Source organism: Nicotiana tabacum, chromosome 10 (assembly GCF_000715075.1).
Source record: "Nicotiana tabacum cultivar K326 chromosome 10, ASM71507v2, whole genome shotgun sequence".
NCBI classification, from domain to species: domain Eukaryota; kingdom Viridiplantae; phylum Streptophyta; class Magnoliopsida; order Solanales; family Solanaceae; genus Nicotiana; species Nicotiana tabacum.
In genome coordinates, this window is record NC_134089.1 from 162,426,693 (window position 1) to 162,447,630 (window position 20,938).

General features: G+C 36.8%; 1 pseudogene; it reads left to right on the top strand.

Moving 5' to 3' along the window:
- Positions 1 to 433: 433 nt before the first annotated feature.
- Positions 434 to 3,700, top strand: LOC107812944 (zinc transporter 5-like; annotated as a pseudogene).
- The last annotated feature ends 17,238 nt before the right edge of the window (positions 3,701 to 20,938 follow it).

The window sequence follows — 20,938 nt, forward strand, 5'->3', positions numbered from 1 at the left end:
TTTTTGGACTATTTTACCCTTATTTATGTTTTAAGAATTAAGATATAATCTATCTTCATTGAATATTTATTCCATCTTCAAGAACAATTACTACTATATGGGTAAAATAAGAAGAAAAAAAATAATTTTATCTTGAACTTTTAAAATAATAAATAATTTGAGACTACTATTTTTAGAAACCACGAGACGGAGAGAGTAATAACTTTGTATAGGATCCAACTAAAAATAAGTTAATAATTAATTAAGAGGATTATACGAGGTTAATTTGTGAAAAAATAATACTAATATAATAAAGAGGAATTTATGAGGAGGTAAAAAAACTAATTAAACTTGCAACAACGGCAACATCTTGACTACTGACTTGGTCTCCTCTAAATATCAACTTCGTTAATTAAAACGCAGCTATATATGTCGACATTTTTTTTTGGACTCCAACTGTGGCTAGACATTTTCTTTTGCTCTACTTCTCTTTCATTCTTTCTATTTCCCTTCATTTTCACATAATATAGTGACTACATTATGTCTTCACATTTTGGCATATTATTAATTCTTGTTTCCTAAAAATCCGCAATTTAAAACAAGTATGAACGTATTCTAATAGGAATACTTTATTTCATTTTCAACTTATGACATTTTGTTCTATATAAATAACCAAACTTGTGCAACTCTTTCGTGGTTTTCTCTCACCTAAATTATCCATAGCCATGGAAAAGTTTAAAAATGTTATTTTCTGGTACATTCTCGTTCTTTTACCTGCTATAGTATTAGGAGAATGTACATGTGATTCTGAGGATGAAGAAAGAAACAAAGCTGAAGCACTGAAGTATAAAATGGTAGCAGTTGCTTCCATTTTAGTAGCTAGTGCATTAGGGGTTTGTATTCCTGTACTAGGAAAAGCAATTCCAGCTTTGAGTCCAGAGAGGAATTTATTTTTCATAATCAAAGCGTTCGCGGCGGGTGTGATCCTCTCGACAGGGTTTATACATGTATTACCTGATGCATATGAAAGTTTAACGTCGCCATGTTTGAAAGAAAATCCGTGGGGAGATTTTCCATTCAGTGGATTTATTGCAATGGTTTCTGCAATGGCGACTCTGATGGTGGATACTTATGCAACTTCGTATTATAAGAATAAATCTGTGAAAAATGGTGTGGTGGCTCAGTCTGGAGATGAAGAAGGAGTTATTCATGTTCATTCACATGGCCATGCACATGGTTCAACATCAATGATTGGTGATTCTGATTCCGAGCTCCTTCGTTATCGTGTTATATCTCAGGTAAATAGCAGCTCAACCAACCACTTTAACTTCGCTAATTTGTAAAAAGACCCCTTATTATAACTCTAATATATCTTACTCTCTACATTTTTTTAAAGTATTTTTCTTCTTCTATTATGTACATTTTGGGATCAGGAAAGGGAAGGAAAAGAAAGATAGTATTCACTTTAACCATTCAATCTATTTTCTGCTAATTGAAATTTGCCAGCTTTAAATTTTTTAAAATAAGCTATTTCGTTGTAATCTCTGGCATTATCATGGATATAAGACAATTTTTTTTATCGCAAGGAGATTTGAATTTTGTTATATTGTAGTAGTAAAAAATAATGGAGAATAATCATTACGAGAATTTAAAAATAAATATACTGTTTCAACTTATTAAAAAGGTGAATGGTCCGAGGAAACAACCTTTTTTCTGAATAATAACAACTGTTTGTTCCTCTATTTCGTCACTTCTTCCATATTTTCAAACTCTCAAAAAGAATAAAATAAAAAATTATACAAATTGAATCAGTATCACCCTTGATTATAGTACAACAATAATAACTATGCCTCATCTCAAATAAACTCCGGTCAGAAATATGAATCATCACTTCTTTTTTAAGTTAAACTCATGTTATCACGCCTAATTATGGTATATTTAAATATTTTGCAGGTTTTGGAGTTGGGGATAATAGTGCACTCTGTGATAATAGGAATAGCTTTGGGTGCTTCTGAAAGTCCCAAAACCATAAGGCCTCTTGTTGGTGCTTTGACTTTTCATCAATTTTTTGAAGGAATGGGACTTGGTGGATGCATTGCTCAGGTAATATGACTTCTTCTTTTCACTTGTTTAATTTTTCATTTAATTTGTTTCTTTTTGAATTATCACTGTTGGATAAGGATATAGTCTAATCTTATGTCATATATATCGAGTATTAAATTTGGATAACTAAAAGTCCTAATCTAACCGCAAGTTACATTGAGTTTCATGATTAAATTTAATAATGTAATGCATCCATTGAACACAACTAAATATGAGATAGGGTATCGCATGACTTTTATACGTTTGTCCTATGTATAAATAGAGGCAGAGCTAGAGTTTAAGCTATGAGTTCAGTTGAATTCAGGTTTGATTCAATCCCTATATTTGTCTTTAAAAATTCACGGAATATATACAAATTAATAAGAAGATTTAATCAAAATAGGCGCTTACTCAACCTCTCAAAATAAAAATAACCGGCATATATATAATATATGTATAATTCATGTATCATATATTGTATAACCGTGAATAGTCAATATATAATTTATGTATACCGGTCAGGAAAACTAAATAGTGAATTCTACCGGTTACTTATGTAAAAATTCCAAAATTAATATTTAAGAATTCAATAACTTAAAAGAACTAGGATCCAAATCCATAAATTTCGAATTCTTAAGAACTCTAGGTTTGCTTGAAGAAAGTTGGGGTTGTGGGGTGGGGGGAGGGAGAGAAAGGGAAGTCGGTGTTTTTGGGTCCAGTCCATTTACTGTATGAGAATTGAATGACTACTCACCACTAGTATGGTTTGTCTTGCTTTTGACAAACGCTTGAATGTGAGGGGTTTTGTCCAAATGCCTACTTACAAAGCTTTTGACATTCAAAGTCAGAAAAGGCTTGCTACGTTTTGTCAATGAGGAACAATAGAGTGTGTACGTTATTACTTTAATGCATCTCAAGACTTTAGGTGTCGGCCCATTAAAATACGTCATTAGAGTCTAAAGCCTATCTACTTATATACCCAATAGTTCTTATACGATCTTTAACAACCCAATTCGCTAGTGATATTGTCCGTTCTAGACCTAGGCTCTCACGGGTTTAAAAGGCGTCACTAGCACCTAAGAACTGTCTATTTATATACCCAACATCACTTTCGTGTTTTGTCAATGTGGAATTCGCCTAGGGTGTTACAGGTCGATACATTAACTAACCAAATGTCTTTAACTTAAATACAGTGGGCAAGTGCTAGTACTTTTCTTATTTGTAATTTGGCGTCAGACTACCATGATAGTTTATTTATCTTTTTTTTTTCTTTTGCCATTTTGCAGGCAAAATTTAAGACTCGTGCAGTGGCAATAATGACTTTATTTTTCTCTCTCACAACTCCAATAGGAATTGGAATTGGATTAGGAATAACAAATTCTTACGATGAAAACAGTCCAACGGCTCTTATTGTGGAAGGAGTATTTAATTCAGCAATCAGCTGGTATCTTGATTTATATGGCACTTGTCGATTTTTTAGCTGCTGATTTTATGCATCCAAGAATGCAAGGCAATGGAAAACTTCAATTAGGAGCCAATATTTCACTTCTTCTTGGTGCTGGACTTATGTCTCTCCTAGCCAAATGGGCTTAATTTGATCAAAACAGATTATTATCAATTTCACAGTTTTGTCTTTTCACTTTCTTTCTTCTTCTTTTTTTTTTTTTAATTTTATTTTTGCATCTTCTCGTTGAGTGGTTGTTATACAAATAGTGACTTTAAATTGTTCTAAATTGTTATAAAATAAAGACTGTAAAGTAAAGACAAGTATAGAGAGAAACTGATGTGTAAGCTGCTATTACAAGCTGCTGTGTAAGATGCTACGCAAGCTGCTGTGTAAGCTGCTACTGCAAGTTGCTGTGTAAGCTGCTACTGCAAGCTGCTGTGTAAGCTGCTACTATACCAGATATGGATAATCTTCTACTGAGAGCAATGTTTATCCATAACGGAGTACTGAATGGATAAGCTTATTATACCCAGTATGGATAATCTTCTACCTAGGGTAATGTTTATCCATAACCGGGTATCGAAGTGATAAGCTTCTTCAGGAAGCTTATTTCCAATAGAGTACTAAATGGATAAACATATTTACGGTGGAGTCCCATATGGATAAGCTTCTTCAGGAAGATTATTTACAACAGAGTACTAAATGAACATCCATAATATAATATATTTATAACACTCCCCCTTGGATGTTCATTAAAAGATAATATGTCTAATTAAAACCTCACTAGGAAAAACCACGTGGGAAAAAGAATCTCAGTGAAGGAAAAAGAGTACACATATTTAGTAATACGCATTGCTAGGTGCCTCATTAAAAACCTTATAAGGAAAACCCCATGAGAAAAAATCTTAGTAAGGGAAAAAGAGTGCATCACGTATTTTACTCCCCCTGATGAAAACCTTGTTTCAAATATTTGAGTCTCCGCATTCCAATCTTGTATACCATCTTCTCAAAAGTTGAAGTTGGCAAAGATTTAGTGAATAAATCTGCTGGATTATCACTTGAACGGATTTGTTGCACATTAATGTCACCACTTTTCTGAAGATCGTGTGTGTAGAATAATTTTGGTGAAATGTGCTTCGTTCTATCTCCTTTTATAAATCCTCCTTTCAATTGGGCTATGCATGTAGCATTGTCTTCGTATAAAATTGTGGGTCTTTTCTCACATTCCAAACCACATTTTTCTCGAATAAAATGAATTATTGATCTCAACCATACGCATTCTCTACTTGCTTCATGAATAGCTATTATCTCAGCGTGATTTGAAGAAGTAGCAACAATAGATTGCTTTGTGGAGCGCCATGATATGATAGTACCTCCATATGTAAATACGTAGCCGGTTTGAGATCGAGCTTTATGAGGATCAGATAAATAACCTGCATCTGCATAACCAACAAGGTCTGCACTATCTTTGTTAGCATAAAACAAACCCATATCAAGAGTTCCCTTTAAATATCGCAATATATGCTTAATCCCGTTCCAATATCTCCGTGTTGGAGAAGAACTATATTTTGCTAGTAAATTAACAGAAAATGCTATGTCAGGCCTTGTAGCATTAGCAAGATACATTAGTGCACCAATTCACTGAGATAGGGTACTTCGGGACCAAGGAGTTCCTCGTCCTCTTCTGGAGGTCGGAACAAATCCTTATTCACTTCAAGTGATCGAACAACCATTGGTGTACTCAATGGGTGCGCTTTGTCCATGTAAAAGCGTTTTAAGACCCTTTCTGTATAGGCAGATTGATGGATAAAGATCCCGTCTGCTAAATATTCAATTTGCAGACCATGACAAAGTTTTGTCTTTCCAAGATCTTTCATCTCAAATTCTTTCATCTCAAATTCTTTCTTAAGATATTCAATTGCCTTTTGGAGCTCTTCTGGAGTTCCAACAAGATTTATGTCATCAACATAAATAGCAAGTATAACAAATTCTGATGCCATTTTCTTTATAAAAATACATGGACAAATAACATCATTTATGTAACCTTCTTTCAACAATTATTCACTAAGGCAATTATACCACATGCGCCCAGATTGCTTTAAACCGTACAAAGATCTTTGTAATCTGATTGAATACATTTCCTGAGATTTTGCTTCACGCATTTTAAATCCTTCAGGGATTTTTATATAAATTTCATTATCAAGTGAACCGTACAGATAAGCTGTAACTACATCCATTAGATGTATTTCAAGCTTTTCATGTAGTGCTAAACTGATGAGATATAAAAATGTTATGGCATCCATAACAGGTGAATATGTTTCATCAAAATCGATTCCAGGTCGTTGTGAGAATACTTGTGCAACAAGGCGAGCTTTGTATCTTTCAACTTCATTTTTATCATTCCTTTTTCGCACAAAAACACATTTATGACCAACTCGTTTTATACCAGCAGGTGTTTGGGCTACTGGTCCAAAGACCTCTCTTTTAGCAAGTGACTTCAATTCCGATTGAATTGCCTCTTGCCATTTTGGCCAATCAGACCTTTGTCGACATTCTTCGACAGATCGAGGTTCAAGATCCTCACTATCTTGCATAATATTAAGTGCAACATTATATGCAAAAATATTATCCACCACTATTTCAGATCGATTTAAATTAATCCCATCACCGATCGAACTTATTAAAAGTTCCTTACTCACATGAGCTTCGGGTTCATTAATTTCTCAGGAATCTCAGAACTAATCAGATTTTGGGTCTCTTCAGGAGATCCCTTCATAGTATCGTTTTGATCATTTGTCGATTTTCTTTTTCGAGAATTTCGATCCTTAGAACCCAAAGGCCTACCACGCTTCAGGCGTGCTTTAGGTTCACTATCTCTCATGCTAGTAGATGGTCCTACTGGGACATCAATTCGGATAGGTACATTCTCTACTGGGATATGTGACTTAGTTATCCTTTTCAAATCAGTAAATGCGTCTGGCATTTGATTTGCTATATTCTGTAAATGAATGATCTTCTGGACCTCCTGATTACATATAGGGGTACGGGGATCAAAGTGAGATAATGATGAAATTTTCCACACAATTTCTCTTTTGATTTCCTTTTTCTCTTCCCCTAATTGTGGAAAATTTATTTCATCAAACCGACAATCTGCAAATCGAGCAGTAAATAAATCTCCTGTTAATGGTTCAAGATAACGAATAATAGAGGGTGATTCAAACCCAACATATATTCCCATCCTTCTTTGTGGTCCCATCTTACTACGTTGTAGTGGTGCTACTGGCACATATACAGCACATCCGAAAATTCGTAGATGGGCAATATTTGGTTCATGACCAAAAACTAATTGTGACGGAAAATATTTATTATAATGTGTCGGTCTGAGACAGATAAGTGATGCTGCATGCAAGATAGCATGACCCTAAGCAGTAGTGGGCAATTTTGTTTTCATAAGTAGTGGTCTTGCTATCAATTGCAGGCGTTTAATAAATGAGTCTACAAGGCCATTTTGAGTATGAACATAAGCTACAAGATGTTCAACTTTTATCCCAACGGATAGACAATAATCATCAAAAGCTTGAGATGAGAATTCTCCAGCATTATCAAGGCGAATAGCCTTTATAGGATAATCTGGGAATTGTGCCCTTAATCGAATTATTTGGGCTAATAGCTTTGCAAACGCCAGGTTGCGAGATGATAGTAGGCACACATGAGACCATCTTGAAGATGCATCTATTAGGACCATAAAATATCTAAACAACCCATTTGGTGGGTGAATAGGTCCACATATATCCCCATGTATACGCTCTAAAAAGGCAGGGGATTCAATACAAACCTTCATTGGTGATGGTCTAGTATTCATTTTTCCTTGATAACAAGCATCACAAGAAAATTCGTCATTTGTAAGAATCTTCAAGTTCTTTAATGGATGCCCACTCGAATTTTCAGTAATTTGTCTTATCATTATTGATCCGGGATGGCCCAAACGGCCATGCCAAAGCACAAAAGTATTTGAATCCGTAAACTTCAGGTTTACGATAGAGTGTGCTTTAATTGTACTAATTTTTGAATAGTATAAGCCAGAAGATAAAGTTGGTAACTTTTCTACAATGCATTTCTGGCCAGAAATATTCTTTGTAATACAAAGATATTCCCTGTTCATTTCATCTATTGTCTCAATATGATACCCATTTCGGCGGATATCTATAAAACTCAACAAGTTTCTTTGGGACTTGGAGGAGAACAATGCATTGTCTATAATAAGTTTTGTTCCCTTAGACATAAATATTATGGCTCTTCCAGAGCCTTCAATCAAACTTATATTACCAGAAATTGTTGAAACATTTGCTTTTTCCTTATGAAAATAAGAAAAGTATTTCTGATCATTGAATATGGCATGAGTTGTTCCACTATCAATAACACAAATATCTTCATGATTTGTCTTTGATCCAAACATAATTTGAGGGTTATCCATATTCTTCAAAATAACATAAATAAAATATATTATAGTAAACATCATTATCAAAGCATAACTTTTATTTATGTACAACAATTACATAACCATACTATCTATTACAAACAACAAAAATTAAAATATTTACATTTCTAGAGATTCACTACCGATTACATGACTTGTTTCTCCTTCTGGGAGTGCAAAGTAATCAGCTACATCCAAATGCATGAAGTGTAAATTATCTTCAGAAATAAAATTTGCTTCACATTTTTCTCTGTCTTCTTCAGGGAGGCTTGATAAAGCTCAACCAGGTGCTTTGGCGTACGACAGGTACGTGACCAGTGCCCTTTTCCTCCACATCTATAGCATGCATTTTCTGCATTTGACGCTTGCACCGCTTCATGCTTTTGTTCCTTCCTTTTCCACTGTTGGTGGTGAGGAGGCTTCTTTGGTGCATTATTATTACCATGATTGGTGTTTCTTCCCCGACCACGGCCATGACCACGACTGGGGCCATGACCTCTTCCACGTTTAGCTTGGTGGAAGTTCGTCTCATTCACTTCAGGGAATGGACAAGAACCAATAGGTCGACTTTCATGATTTTTCATTAATAGCCCATTATGTTGCTCTGCTATAAGAAGATGCGAGATAAGTTCAGAATACTTTTTAAATCCCATCTCTCGATATTGCTGCTGCAGGAGCATATTCGAGGCATGAAAAGTGGTGAAAGTTTTCTCCAACATATCATGATCAGTAATATTATCACCACATAATTTCAATTGAGAAATAATTCTGAACATAGCAGAATTATACTCACTGATAGATTTAAAATCTTGTAGCCTTAGATGAATCCAATCATAACGTGCCTATGGAAGAACGACCATCTTCAGGTGGTCATATCTATCTTTCAAATTATTCCATAGTATGACTGGATCTTTAATAGTGAGATATTCCATTTTCAGGCCCTCATAAAGGTGATGGCGTAGGAATATCATTGCTTTGGCACGGTCTTGGTTTGATGCCTGATTTTTATCCTTGATGGTGTCTGCTAGACCCATCGCATCAAGATGAATTTCAGCATCAAGCACCCAAGACATGTAGCTTTTGCCCGATATATCTAGGGCTACAAATTCAAGTTTAGAAAGATTTGACATTATTTAGGAAAAGAAAGTTCTTACCTCTAATACTTTCAAAGTATTTGCTCGAGATGTCAGAGTCTCGTGCTGATAACGTGTTATAAAATAAAGACTGTAAAGTAAAGGCAAGTATAAAGAGAAACTGATATATTATTCTGATTCAAACTGATGTACATAATGAACTGAAATCTCTTCTATTTATAGAAGAAAGGAAGCTACTGTGTAAGCTGTTACTACAAGCTGTTGTGTAAGCTGCTATTACAAGCTACTGTGTAAGCTGCTACTGCAAGCTGATGTGTAAGCTGCTACTATACCAGATATGGATAATCTTCTACTTAGAGCAATGTTTATCCATAACAGAGTACTGAATGGATAAGCTTATTATACCCGGTATGGATAATCTTCTACCTAGGGTAATGTTTATCCATAACCGGGTACCGAAGTGATAATCTTCTTCAGGAAGCTTATTTCCAATAGAGTACTAAATGGATAAACATATTTACGGTGGAGTCCCATATGGATAAGCTTCTTCAGGAAGATTATTTACAACGAAGTACTAAATGAACATCTATAATATAATATATTTATAACATAAATTATATTAATGCCCGATATCTTTTGTCATCTTATCGATTTGTTTTGACTACATACATGTGATATTCGGCTTTCTTTTTGCTTGCGTTGTTTGGAGTGTGTTGATTGAGACCAACCTTTGGATCGTCATAAATAAAATCAGTATTATAATCTGTTTGGCCAAATTTTTTTTGTCAAAAGTATTTCTTTTTCAAAGCTAAGGTGTTTGACCAAACTTATACAATGAAAATACTTTTGAGTAGAAGCCGAAGAATTTTTTGAGAAGCAGTCATAAACACTTTTTTGAAAAACACTTATGATAAAAATACATTTAGAAGCAATTTTAAAAGCTTAGCCAAACACTAATTGCTGCTCAAAGTGTTTTTTAAATTATCTAACTGTAGACATCAAAATTTTGAGGGATCAAGCCAAATCCTAAATTAAAGATACTACAGGACTCTTGAAATCGTAGGAGTCTATTAGTGTTTCTTGGAGTTTACTCTACCCTAAACACTTAATCACACCTATATAAAGTAATATATATTCCCTTGAAGAGTGTCACGACCCTAAACCCGGACCCGGTCGTGATGGCGCCTCTTGTGAAGACAAGGCAAGCCGACACTTCCTATTTTTCCAAATATTAACAGTTAAGCATTAAAAACAGTCTAAACATGAATAAATAAACCAAATTTTAAGCAAACGATAGTAAAATATGCGGAATACAGCCCAACACAGCCCGATACCGGGGTGTCACCAGTCATGAGCATCTAACCAAATCCGGAATACTCTAAATCAACTACAGAGTTCAGTACAAAACTAAGAACATAAAGGAAAAGAGATAGGGAAGAGCTCCGGGCTGCGAACGCTAACAACTACCTAGAGACTCCTCGGATCCGCCTAAGCTGGAAATGATCAACACTCATGAGCGGGACCAGCTACACCTGAATTTGCACATAGGGTGCAGGGAGTAAAGTGAGTACTCCAACTCAGTGAGTAACAAATGTAAATAAATACTGAAAGTAAGAAACCACGTAAGACACTAAGTCGTCTATAACGAAGCAGTAAAACTATTTAAAAACAGTAAACCAGTGAAAAGATAAGTAAAATCCTTTTTCAACAAGTAAGTAGGTAATTGACAGGAAATTAAGGAAAAATAAACACATAGTAGTTCGCCCCTCGGGCACAGTATCAACAAATTCGCCCCTCGGGCAACATCTCACAATAATACCAGTCCCTCGGGCTTACTCTCACATCACAATGGGTACCCGCGCTCACTGGGGGTGTGCAGACTCCTGGAGGGGCCCCTTACGGCCCAAGCGCAATATCAAGACATCTCGTGGTGTCATCACTAGGCTCTCGGCCTTATATCAATCAAGCCACCTCGTGGCGTACATATCTTAGGCCCTCGACCTCAAATTAATATCAGTGTTTCCTCACAACATAGGCCCTCGGCCTTACTCAGTCAAAAATTATCACAAGCCACTCGTGCAATAGTAAAACAGTGTTTCTCAGCCCAAACATCATTTAAAATATCATTTAAGTATTAAAACTGAGTAAACATGGCTGAGTATGAAAATAGTGGAAAATAACATAACTGAGTCAAGTATAAAGTCAAAACAGTGAGGAAATATTAATAAAAATCCCCGAAGGGTTCAAATAATTGGCACGAGGCCCAAACATGGCATTCTGCCCAAATAATGATGATAGCAAATAATCAAATACGCGGTAAAATAGTCAATCGGGACGGACTAAGTCACAATCCCCAACTGTGCACGACCCCACGCTCGCTTGGTGTCACGACCCGAATTCCAACCCTCGGGAGTCGTGATGGCACCTACTAATGAGAGCTAGGCAAGCCAACCCTTAACTACCTAATTCATTACCAAATTACTTCTTTTTAACAATTACAAGCAATAACATGAAAACATCGGAACTTTAAATAATTAAGCGGAAGATAACAATGAAATATCTCAAAGCTACGTCTATTACAACTTTTAAAACCTTAAATACCCCAAAATCTGGTGTCACAGTGTCACAGACTGTCTAAGAGTTACTACATACAAGGTTTGAAGAAAATACAGTACACTATTTCTGAACAAAGGAAATGAAACAGAAAATAGAGATAGAAGGAGATGCCAGGGCCTGCGGACGCCTGCAAGTCTACCTTGGTTCTCCGAGTGGACTGAAGGAAACCCTCCAGCTACTGTCCGAAAGCTGCTTCTAGATCTGCACACAGTGCATAGTGTAGTATCAGCACAGCCGACCCCATGTGTTGGTAAGTGTCTCGCCTAACCTCGGCGAAAGTAGTGACGAGGCTAGGACCAGACTACCAATTAAACCTGTGCAGTTCAAATATATATATACAGCGAAAAAGAAATGCAGAAAATAACCAGTCAATGTGGGAAGGGAAACATGCTATGGGGGAGATAATAGTTCCGAATAGAAAGACATCAAGTAAGCGAAGAAACAACATAACTAGAAAATCAACAAGGAAGCAGAAATCAACAATTTGCACGACATCACCCTTCGTGCTTTTACTCTCATTCTCACCAAAACAATACACGGCATCACACTTCATGCTTTACGCTCTTCCTCACCCAAACAACAATCACAAGGCAAATAGGGTAAGGGGATCTATAACTGCGAAGTAAATCAAATAACAACAAGTAATGAAAGAAACAACATAACTTGGATATCAACAAAGAATCAGAAATCAACAAATGCACGGCATCACCCTTCGTGCTTTTACTCTCGTCCTCACCAAAGCAATCATGTAATAAAAATGTGCACGGCATCACCCTTTGTGCTTTTACTCTCTTTCCTCACATATGATCAATAAAATCAGCACAGAATGGTACATCGTGCGGCACGTCATCACCCTTCGTGTTTTACACTCTTTCCTCACAATAACGAACAATTCACGACATCACCCTTCGTGCTTTAACTCTCTTTCTCACCCAAACAATAGGGTAAGGAAATAAAGGAAATTTGCAATAAAAATCCCGGCAAAGGAACAATAATTAAACAATTAAATTTTGGTAAGGGAACAACAAATAAATCAATAATAACCCGGCAAGGGTGACAACATAAGGATCCCTTCTCGTTCTCAATTTTACTTCACAATTCACTTCACAACTCAAGCCAATGCTCTAGAGGTTCAATTATCACTTATACCTTCACAACTCATTTCACAACTCGAGCCAATGCTCTAAAAGTTCAATTGTCACTTACACTTTCACAATTCGTTATACAACTTGAGCCAACGCTCCTCAATGATCATGGTTCACAATTCTTTCCACAAACTTTATACAACAATTAGAAATCTTCACCAAGGCATGAATAATACAACGAAATCATGAAAATCACAATATAAGACTCACGGTCATGCTTGACACCAACGTATAAATACTCGTCACCATGTCTATACGTCGTACTCAACAATTACCACGTAGCAAATAAGACTCAACTCCTAATCCCTCAAGCTAAGGTTAGACCAAACACTTACCTCGATGCAACGAACATAATTCAAGCCTCAATTACCGCTTTACCTCTTGTTTCCACTACCAACTCGCTTGTATCTAGCCACAATTTGCTTAACGATATCAATAAATGCTAAATGAATCAATTCTAATGCATGAAAATAGGTTTTATAAAGATTTCCCCAAAAAGTAATCAAAAATCACTCCAGGCCTGCTTTGTCCAAACCCGAAATTCGGACCAAAACCCGATTACTCATTCCCCCACGAGCTCAAATATGTAATTTGTTTTAAAATCGGACCTCAAATCAAGGTCCAAATCCCCAATTTTTTGGAAAACCTAGGTTTTACCCAAAACACCCAATTTTCCCCATGAAAATCATTGATTTTAAGTTGAAATCATGTTAAAGATATTAATGATTGAAGAAAACTAGTTAAAAATGACTTACAATTGATTTAGAGAAGAAAGGTTATTTGAAAAATTGCCTCTTAGGTTTTTGGGGTTTTGAAAAGTAAAAAATAATTGAAAAGTCCGATTAAATATACTCCTGTCAGACCCTCTCCGCGGACTGCATAAAAAGGACTGCGGCCGCGGAGCTCTACCGCGGACCGCAAGAAATCGAGCGCGGCCGCGAAGGCTTGGCCTTGCTCACCGCGGACTGCAAAAATTCCACCGCGGTCGCGAAGTTTCCACCTCGGACCGCGAGACCTGGCTTCAGAGACCTGCAACTTCTATGAATCTACAACTTTTTCCTAAGTTCAAAACTTGCCGAAACACATCCGAAACACACTCGAGCCCTCAGGGATCCTAACCAAACACACGTACCAACTCAACAACATCATACGAACTTATATGTGCGATCAAATCGCCAAAATAACCTCAATAACAAAGAATCAAACCTCAAAATCAAGAACTTTTTCTCCAACTTCATCAAGTATCAAATTTAGCAATTTAGGTCCGAATCACGTCAAACGACGTCCGTTTTCAACCAAACTTCACAAAAATAACTTAAACCATATATAAGACCTATCCGGGTGCCAAAACCAAAATACGGGCCCAATACCATCTCTTTCTAATCAAACTTCATTTCAAATTTCCTTAAAAATTTTCAAAAAATAATTTCCTTTAAAAATTCATTTCTCGGGCTTGGGACCTCGGAATTCGATTCCGGGCATATGCCCAAGTCCCATATTTTCTTACGGATCCGGGTCCGTTTACCCAAATGTTGACCAAAGTCAAACTAACTCATTTTATAACCAATATTCTATCGTTTTCACAGAATTTCATATTTAAGCTTTCCGGCTACATGCCCAGGCTGCGCACGCAAATCGAGGTGATGATAAGTGAGGTTTTCAAGGCCTCAGAACACGGAATTTCATTTTAAGACAAGTGATGACTCAAAGGGTCATCACACTTGGAAACAAGGCACACACGACCCCACGCTCGTCATCAAGTGTGTGTGTCACCTCAATATAGCACTACAATGTGCAATCTGGGGTTTCAAACCCTCAGAACATCATTTACAATCATTACTCACCTCGAACCGATCAAATATCTAGCTCGCAACGCCTTTGCCCCTTGAAGCGGCCTCCACTAGCGTCGAATCTATCCAAAATCAGAACGAAGACGTCAAAATTTGCTAAGGGAACGAAGCCCAAGTGAAAATAATCATAAAACGACACAAGTCTCGAAAATACCAAAACCCGACCCCGAGGACCACATCTCGGAATTCAATAATTTTTACATCAATAGATTCTTTCTCTCCCCACGAATTCATACATATCAAAAGTTCAGAAATTCGACCTCAAATGTTCCTTCAAATCTTCAAGCAAAGGTCTAAGTAATATCACCTCCAATTTTCACCCTTAATTTCCATGATTTCTAGCTTTAATCCGTGAAGTAATATCATAGGAACGAGTTTTAGGTCCAAATTCCTTACCTCAATGAAGTTCCCTTAAAATACCTCTTTCAAATCGTCCAAAAAGCTCCAAAGCCGAGATAAAAATGGTAAAATAGCTCAAAATTCGTGAAGGCCACAATTTATACTTTCTGCCTAGACATTTCGCATCTGGGGCCCAATTACCGCATATGCGGCCAACTATCCGCTTTTGCGGTTCCTCACTTAATGGATAAAACCGCTTCTACGATCAACCTTCCGCTTATGTGGCGCCGCACCTGCGGTCCCCATTTTGTAGGTGCGAAAATACCAGAAGTAGCAAATTCTGTAGCTGCAACAAAGTCTCAAACTCCCCGTCAACCATCTGAAATCACCCCGAGGCCCCCAGGACCTCAACCAAAAGCACCAACATATCCCAAAACCTTATTCAAACTTGTACCAATCTTCAAAACACCTCAAACAACATCAAATCAACCAAAAGTCCATAGCGGGCCGGTCCTTACTAAAAAGCCCGCGAGCCCGGGACTGGCAGGCGGGCCTGGACCGGTTCAACCGGGCCCAACGGCTAATTTTTAATTTTTTTTTAAAAAAGGGACAACGGTCAGATATTTAAAATGTAGCAGTTGGGCTGCATTTTTAGTCGTTTGGCACTTTAAAAAATAGCCATTTGGCCCTCAAACTTTGTTTTAACCCCAAATATTTTATAATTACACTTTTTCCCTATTCTCGACTATAAATACCCCCTCATTCTTTCATTTTACTCACAAATTCATCAATCTCTCTCAATCTATCTCTCATTTTCTTCTATAATTGCTTATTTTATTATTGCAATTTCGTGAAAAATTGTGAAGTTGGAGAATTGAAGTATTCAAGTCTTCAACGATATTCAATTTTCAAGAAGTTGTTCGTCAATTAGGTAAACTCGTTCCAACTCTTAAGTTTTAATATTATTGTTTTGTGTGTTTTATTTAGTATAATTATAATTAATATGGACTTTTCTTTGAAAAAAATATTTGGGGGTAAGGGTAAGGGAAAATCTAAAATTGGTGAATCTAGTCGCCAAGCAACTACTCTTCCCCCGACTCCCCGACCCAGACCTGTTACCTGTCCTCCTCCACCTGTTATTCTTGATAGTAATAACCCTTGTTTTCAATTTTCCGATAGTCAATTTTGCCATGATGTTGCACCAGGTCAGCAATAAAATGAAGAAGTTATTAATGCTCTTTATCCTAATCAAACTATCTTTGAAAATGTAGAGTAAAATGATGATTTAGATGAAGCGCAACCGGATTTAGATGATACACCTACTAGTCCTGTTAATAACTCAATTGATGCCCCGCCTGACCCACCTGTAGTAACCCCTACTTTTAATAGACGGCCTTCTAAACGGCCCGAAACATCTCTTGTTTGGAACTTTTTTACTCAACTAAGAGAACAAAATAAGGCTAAGTGTAAAACTTGTGAGTCTTTGATGGCTCATAAATTTACTGGAGACCGTAGCGGTACGGGTAGTTTGACTAGACACATAAAGAGACACCCTAGAGATAAAGCTAGATATTTACAAATGAAAGCTGCGCAAGAGGGGACAAGTGTAGATAGTACGGATAACCCTAGTACAGGTTCAAATCTACTTCAACCGGGAATTAACACTGTTACCGGTGACATTTTATATTATGATCCAAATAAAGATCGTGAAGAATTGGCAAAAATGGTTACTGTTATGTGCTTACCCTATAGTTTTCCTTCTAACCCTCATTTTGTGCATTATATTAGAAGAGTTTTTAATCCTACTTATAAAGGATGGCCTCGCGCAACCGTAAAGAGCGATATTTATAAATATAAACATGAATATGAACAATATTTGCGCTATTTATTTACTCATATAGATTGTCGCATTACTATTACTACTGATATTGGTAGAAATGGTAATGACTGTGATTATCTAACTGTTACAAGTCATTGGATAGATGAGGACTGGATAATGCAAAAACGCATTATTGCTTATAGAATAATCAATTCACGCCACACCGATAAGTTTATTGCTAACACAGTTGCAGATATTTGTAGATATTTTTGCATTAGAGATAAAATTATGTCGGTTTCAATGGATAATGCTTCTAGTAACACTAACGCTATAGGCTTTCTTACAACTATACTAAATCCTGCATTTAGTAATATTTTTCATGTTAGATGTATTTTTCATTACCATTTAATCTTCGGTGATGGTATGAAAGTTTTAAATGTAGAAATAGAAAAGGTTAAAATGGCTCTTAATTGGCTTTTTTATTCAAACCGTAGAAGTAGACTTAGAGACTATTTTAAAAATGTGATGAATTTGGCCTTAGAGAAAGAAAGGTTCCTAAACCTTGTCCGACTAGATGGAATTACATGTATGAAAATTTAGTTGTTGCATATGAATATAGGAACCCAATAAGCGCAACGTATAATGCTCTTGTAGGTGATGATGATGATGATGAGCACCTTACAAATCAAGATTGGACAAATGTTAAAATGCTTGTAGACTTTTTAGAACAATTTCGTGTTGCTACAAATGAATTGTCTGGGCAATATTATCCTACTATTTCTAACTGTTTAGTTTATATTGCAGCACTTGCAGATTTGTTTACTCAATTTTCAGAGGGTGGGGTAATTTATCAACTTGCTATTGATTCTATGAAAGCTAAGTTTAAAAAATATTTTTTCCCTATCCCCCTATTTTTGGTGTTGCTGCAGTGTTAAATCCTACAATAAAATTAGGAGGTCCTCACTTTTTGTATTCAAGAATTTATAATGCTTTATCACTTTCAGCTGAGGAATTTGCTACACTTGAAGATGCAAAAGCCTCAACTAAAATAAATGCTCAAATAATTTATAATGCTTATCAACTTGCCTTAGATCATGGTAGACCAAATATTCCAACTCCTACTTCGTCTAGTTCGCAATCATCTAAAAGAACTCGGGCCTAAAAGCCCTTAGTTCTTGGACGGAGTTCAGGGGTTCTCAAGGTGATAATATTGGTGATAGTTCACAACTAAATGAGCTTCAAGTTTATTTGTCGCAGGGACTTGAATCAGAGAATCCCGACGGCTCCTTCGATGTTTTGGAATGGTGGAAGGACAAACAAAAACACTATCCGGTTCTTTCAAGGATGGCTCGAGATATTTTAAGTGTTCAAGCTTCAACAGTTGCATCAGAGAGCGCTTTCAGTCAAGCAAGACTTCAAATCAGTGATCATAGAGCGTCTATGAGGGAGAGCTTGGAAAAATCAGTACTCTTCAGAGATTGGATCCATTCGGAAAGAAGAAATTTTGGACTTGCAGAATCACAACCGGAGATAGACGAAGCTTATGAAGAAATGCTAGCGGAACTTGCGCAGGATGCTGTTTCGCCCGAAAGTGGTGACGAACAAGCTTATTTTCCACCACCACCAACGAAAATTCCTCCGCACCTTGAAGGATTTATGAGATTTGTTAGAGATAATACATAAACTAATATGTAACTTGTATTTTGGTACATCTTCCTTAATTTTTTTCCTTTTAATGGTGGTATTAGTATCTTGTTGTGCTCATTCCATTGGGGGGGGGGGGAAGGAAGTCTAAGAAAGATATTGCCATTTTTTGTTGTTGTCGTAATAATAAAAATTATAAGACATTCCCTTGAATATTTCTTTGCAATTTATTTTTTGTTTAAATTTGATATAGTATATATATCATATATCTAATACATATAAACTATATATATATATATATATATATATATATATATATATGAATATAGAAACCCAATAAGCGCAACGTATAAGAAAGATATTGTCATTTTTTGTTAATGTCGTAATAATAAAAATTATAAGACATTCCCTTGAATATTTCTTTACAATTTATTTTGTGTTTAAATTTGATATAGTATATATATATATATATATATATATATATATATATATATATATATATATACATAATACATGTAAGCTATATATAAGGCACTATATAGATATATATAATACATATAAACTATATATACATATATACATATATATATATATATATATAAAGTATATATATATATATATATATATATATATATATATATATATATATATATATATAAACAATTTATATTAGTATATACATATATAGTTTACAAGAAATTGCCTTAGATAAAAAATTTTTTTAAAAAAATAGCCCGGAACGAAAAAGCACGTTTAGGCCTGTGGGCCCAGCCCATTTAGCCCGGGACCATCTGGGCTTAGGACCACAGTGGGACGGTTCCACCCATTGGGACCGTTAGGCCCGGGACCGTTTGGCCCGGACCACCAAAGCCCGGGACCGTTAGGCCTGGCCCGTTTGGCCCGTTTAGGCTCGGGCCCGGACCACAATACAACCTTATTCAAACATATTCCAATCTTCAAAACACCTCAAACAATATCAAATCAACCAAAATACATCGGATTCAAGCCAAACTTTTCTAAAATCTTCTGAATTTCGCTTTTGATCAAAAACCCAACCAAACCACGCCCGAATGACCTGAAATTTTGCACACACGTCCCAAATGACACAATGGAACTACTACAACTCTCAGAATTCCATTCTGATCCCTATATCAAAATCTCGCCTACTCCTAAGTCCCAAATCACCTCCCGAAGTATCCGAACCACCAGAACTCTTATCCGAGCCCTCTAACACATAAGTCAACATCCGGTTGACTTTTCCAACTTAAGCTTCCTCAAAAGAGACTAAGTGTCTCAAACCTTACCAAGATCATTCCGAATTCGATCCGACCAACCTAATACCACATAACGCGGATAAACAAAGCATCAAAAAGCAGAAATGGGGGAAATGGAGCGATAATTCATGAGATGACTGGTCGGGTTGTCACATCCTCCCCATCTTAAACAAACTTTCATCCTCGAACGAGTCAAGAAACATACCTTAAGCCTCAAACAGGTGAGGATATCTGCTCCGCATCTCCCACTCGGTCTCCCAGGTAGCCTCCTCCATGGCAGACCTCTCCACTGCACCTTCACCGAAGCTATATCCTTTGACCTCAACTTTCGAACTTGATGACCCAAAATAGCTACTAGCTCCACATCATAGGTTAAATCATCATCCGACTAAACCGTGCTGAAATCCAGAACATGAGATGGGTCCCCAATATACTTCCAGAGCATAGAAACATGAAATACCGCATGCACACTCGACAAGCTGGGTGGCAAAGCAAGCTGATAAGCCACCTCCCCAATCCCCCGAAGCACCTCAAAAGGTCCAATGAACCGCGAACTCAATTTTCCTTTCTTCCCAAATCTTATAACACCCTTCATGGGCGAAACCTTCAACAGAACCTTCTCACCCACCATGTAGGACACATCTCGAACCTTCCTATCAGCATAACTCTTTTGCCTCGACTATGCTATACGAAGCTTCTCCTGAATCACCTTCACCTTCTCCAAAGCATCCTGCACCAAATCTGTCCCCAATAGCCTAGCCTCACCGGGCTCGAACCAACCAACTGGAGGTCTACACCGCCTCCCATACAAAGCCTCATATGGACCCATATGAATGCTTGACTGGTATCTATTGTTATAAGCAAACTCAGCGAGTGGCAGAAACTGGTCCCATGAACCCCCAAAGTCAATGACACAAGCACGCAACATGTCCTCCAATATCTGAATAGTGTGCTCGGACTGCCCGTCCGTCTGAGGGTGAAAAGCTATGCTTAACTCAACCTGAGTACCCACTCTCGCTGCACGGCCCTCCAAAACTGCGATGTAAACTGAGTGCCTCTATCTGAAATGATGGAAATTGGGACACCATGCAATCGAATAATCTCCCGGATATAGATCTCTGCCAACCGTTCTGAAGAATAGGTAGTACACACAGGAATGAAGTGCGAGGACT